The sequence below is a fragment of the Atta colombica genome, unplaced genomic scaffold (assembly GCF_001594045.1).
Source record: "Atta colombica isolate Treedump-2 unplaced genomic scaffold, Acol1.0 scaffold331, whole genome shotgun sequence".
Classification (NCBI taxonomy): Eukaryota; Metazoa; Arthropoda; class Insecta; order Hymenoptera; family Formicidae; genus Atta; species Atta colombica.
Window position 1 is genome coordinate 17602 of NW_017259439.1, and position 5115 is coordinate 22716.

General features: G+C 27.9%; 1 protein-coding gene across 1 annotated transcript in view; it reads right to left on the reverse strand.

Moving 5' to 3' along the window:
* The window catches only part of LOC108690606 (putative uncharacterized protein DDB_G0271606), a 22572-nt gene that overhangs the window by 15738 nt on the left and 1719 nt on the right, over nt 1-5115 (reverse strand). The gene's annotated exons all lie outside the window — the stretch shown is intronic.

Consider the following 5115-nt stretch of genomic DNA (forward strand, 5'->3'; position numbering starts at 1 on the left):
AATTTATCTTTATTAGTCATACAAAAACATGTATAAAAAAGTCAGATCAAACATTTTTCTGCAATATTTAAAGTATATATGTAATGTGTATGTGTGTTGTGTGTGTGTTGTGTGTGTGTTGTGTGTGTGTGTGTGTGTGCGTGTGTGTGTATCTAGCCATCAAATGACGTTCGTGTATTGCAGTCAAATAAATTAACGACAGCTGAAAATAAACTATCGCGACGTCATTTAACTCCTTCAAGAGCCCCAGGAATAAGTGTGATAAAATACATTTGACGCGTGCTAACTGTACCTTGACATTATTATATGACTCGGACCCGTTTCGACGCCCGACGCTTTTGTAGATCATAAACACTTGCCGCTATTTTAGACTCAGACTCGTAGATCATGTTTGACTGCCATATTATGTAATTATGCTACATCGCGTATTCGAAACTTCAAAATGCGATATTGCGCTGCAAGTTTATTTCAGGATTAAAGATATATTTTTAGCTCTATGAGTTTTTGTTCAAGATTATTCTAAGTCAAATATTTTTACGTTGAGATAAAATTATGTTACGCTTTGATTTTTGGGTTTTGATTTTCTCTATAAGAAGATGAGACTTGTATCACGGACTGTACTTGTACATACAATTCGTAATGACCTCGATGTGGATGGACGACTCGAGTGAGAGGCTTCCAAGAGATAGTAGGCCATCCGAGGCTGGCTTTATTGCCGCACGATCCTCCTAACAAAAGTAAACAGGTACTGTTGCCAGGCGCTTGAGACGACAAAAAATTATTATTTATCCTTTAAAACAAATTTCTTGGTCTGTTCATTACTTGCTGGTCATAGACGTTTACCTGATCTGTTGAGAACGTTCCAAAATAGTCTAATCGTCGGGAATTGATTTAAGAAGAATCATTAATTGCAAGTGAAGCAATGTAAGTTAAGAATTTTGTTAAGAAATTTAATCGTGGATAGTGATTTAAAGAAATTGAAATTTACAGTATTGTGACAATGACACGGCACACAATTTATGTATTTTATATTTATTTATTAACGAAAAAGAGAAAATAGAAAAGTAGTCATGACACTTTGGAAAATTATGAAACATGTTTGAAGGTAACAGTTACTTCTAAACCACGATATATGATTTGAAATATCGATATCGCGCTTTTTACACTTTCTCTCTAATATGTATCAGTGCAGGATAGATATTGCACGCTTGAAATTAACAAATGAAAGCAACCTTTCCAGCCATTATTAACTTGTATTAACCTCCTTAAACTATTGAATGCTGGGACACGTTTCTTTTGTTTTACAATTCCATGAATGTGAAGATAATACAAAAAAAAACTTTATTCCATATACTTTTGATATATAAGATATTTCTATAAGATATTTCTATTATAAGATATATTAGCAATAAATTTTTAATATATTTAATATATTTAAATATATTTAAATAGTATACATTTTAATTTTCAATTTCTCTGCAAAATTTTTCTTCTTTTTTTAATTGTTTTTTATTCGTTATTAAAATCTATTAATTTTTTAAAGAAAAATATTAACTTTATTTTTTTTTTTTAAATTTTTTACAAATTTGTAAATTAACAAAAAATTCTTATTCATATATGTCGCTTTTTATTACAAAATTTATACGTGTTATCAATAAATAAACAAAGTCTTACTGAAAGGAATAATTAAAAATTACGAAAAAATATCCGATTTGAATGTCATATTTGTTTTCACAAGCGTCAGAGAATTTGTTTTGTTTTACGTAACTGTGAAATAATCATATTTGTTCATTATACATACACGAGCAAAAAATAAGTACCAATAATATATGCAATAAAAATAAAAACGTGAAAATTTTCAGGAACAAATGTATTTAATCAGAATATACACTACAAAATTTTTTATGTATTTATACAAGATTATTTATAAAGATTAACATATGACGGTAATAAAATAATGCGATAGTTGTGAAATATAAGTTTTAAGTACATAATGAAAAAATGAAACTTTATGCGAATGATTTGTCTCTTAGTACGCAATATTATTCAATAAAAAATGTATTCTTTCTCTCTCTTTCTTTTTACTTCACATGCCGGCGATACGCGCGATGGAGCAATCATTGTTGCTGACGACATAGGCGGAAATGGCCTTCTGTTTTATAGAGGAGAGGTTTGAACCCATAAAAAAATAAGGTAACACAATTTTCTTATTATGTATTACATTGTTGCATATTATATTAATTGACATTACACATGTAACTATACCAGTATTATACTGGCATTAATATTCCATATCCAATGCGCGCGCGTTGAAATCTCCAGAAAGCTCATCGCGTAACGCACAAGTCTTACAAATGGTTGATTACTCAATAATAACATGAAGTGTAGGATGTTTAAAAAATTTTTGAAATACAGCCAAAAAATACTATTTAAAAAGATACTTATATATAAAAAATTAATTTCCTTCTTAAAACACAAATTCATTATAATGTCTTATATTATATTTATTTAAATTAGATGTTGAAGAATTTTGCATGTGACATGTTTTGGGCTTAAGTTTTTGTATGTACATTCATTAATTTAGTGCTGAATTGCACATTTATGTGCGTGTATATATGTGTAAAAGAATGGATTGGTCAATTTAACGTTGTAAATTCAGCGTTCAGGATCCTCATGAATTTATAAATACCGCACAAAAAGTATGCACATCATCGAATTTCGAAAAGTTCAAATTTCGTTACTTAATTTTTTTGCAAGGTTTGCTTATTCTTTTTTTACGTATATTTGATATCTTGTAAATGATTTTACTTCAACATGAATACAACTCTTTCGAACGAATGGATACTTCTCTTTGTTCAGTTAAGTAGTTGACAAAGAGCAAATTGTTCTTGATTTATTCTTGATTTATACTTCATATTCTTTATTCTCATACTTTTATAATACTACCTTTTCAAATAAAAATATCTTATTTTTTTTGTTTATATAGAATAGAAAATTTATTATAATAATAATTTTTATCAAATATTCGCATTCGTAATAATATAATGACAGGAAATCAAATATTATCAGAAAGGACGTGTGCCGCATTTATAGATTTTTTAATGCTTTTTCTTAAACTCTCTCGCAAATCAATTAAACATCCATCTTTAATAATGACATGATCACGACTTCCACGACGGAAATGTACGCGTCTCGGAGGATACTTTTCACGGTAAATATGCATTAAGAGTCACACACTTTTGCTCGTTGTAATTGCGGTAATTAAATCTTTACTATTTTTCTTGTTTAATGAACGTGCCACAAGTTTCATGTTCTTTATTATATGGTGCGTTCCTCAATATTCTTAAAGAAGAATAAATTTCTCGATAAGTGTAAACAAATATATGTAATAATATATGTTTCACAGAAATAGAAAATAATAGAGAACAATACATAAAATTCTTGTTTGTATAATTGAGTATTTTACTTAAATATAATTACACACACACACACACACACACACACACACCCACACACACACACACACACCACATTTATTTAAAAAACTGCTAATGTATTCAATATCTTAAACTGTTCTTTTTAATTCTTTTTTATTAATTCTTTTTTATTAATTATTATTTGTAATTTGTTTTATAAAAAATGATCAACATAGATCGTTAAAAAAAAACTTTACATGAAAAGTACTGTCTATTAATAATATATGTTTTCCGTAGTAATAATAATAATAATAATAATGATAAGAATACAAGCCATTTGTTATGTTTTACGCTGCATTAAGTTGCTTCTTTTATTCTGAAACTTGCATGAATCATTTTCTAAGAAACAGCACATTTTCTAGGAAAATTGCTTTACTACCTGAACATTCTTTCTTTTATCTCGACTTTCGTCCTTCAAAAATCTTTTCATACATCTTTTTATGCAATATTGCCGATCGATGAAATGAACCTTGCATATCGTCTATACACACCGAACAAGCCAGATAAGTAAGTTTGTGTGAACATATTTTTGCAACAATTTTGCGACACTGACCCCATTTGCGAATAATCAAATTTTTTTCGTGTCGATTTAAAATTTACATCTGTGTCTTAAAAAACTCCGCGAATGCGTTACGCAATGTCAACGATATCAATCAGTGAAACGCTATATTTGCATTCCAATTGCTTGTATTCAAGCCATTGACACTCGTGAAATAGTAGAATTACGTGTCACGTAATATTACAATATGTTAGCATTATTTCGATCTTAATGGCGCTAAATGTCATCTACTCATACATTTCTAGAAAAATAATATTATATATGTATTATTGTGATAATATAGCGAATATCTTTAACATTATTTATCAATATTGCTTCTTGTGGCATAACATTCGTGCTTATCGTTCTGTAAATATCATAAATTTCCAAAAGAAAAGAATGTACAACTGCAAAAAATATACGTATGAACTTTTAAGACATTTTTATCTCATAATCTATTTTTTTATTAGACTAAAACTTTTCAAATTTATTGAAACTGTTCCTTTGCGTAAAAATTAATTATACTCACGAAAATGAAACCAATTAATTGTCATTATCATCGATAACGATAGGGATGTAATTACGCAAACGTGAATAAAATTGTAGATCATCCGGCAAACAAAGAATATCATGAGAAATCTACGAACAATTTCTTTGTTGTAACTTTCTCATTATAGTGGTTAATGCTCAATTACGACTGAATGCCATTTTTCAAATTGTGATTACTTCTACACTCCACTCACTATTATGTGCTATTTCTCTATTCAGAAATAATCGCACATGTATACGAAATTATCCGATATTTTAATCATTGTAATTGCTTGATGAATGGCTTCATAAAGTCATACAGACTATCAGATTTTATTTTCAGCATTTTTCTCATAAAGGAGTCATTTTTTGTAGTTAAAAATTATTAATTATATTATAAAATTACAGTTAAAAAGTTATTTAGTTAAAAAGAAAAAAGAAATATTAAAAGTCATATTATAATTGTATTTAAATAAGCTAAAAATGATTTTTGATAATACAAATAATTTTTTAGTTATATTTATAAGAACTTATTAAAATAGATATTTTATAAATAACAAAAATGATTTCAAA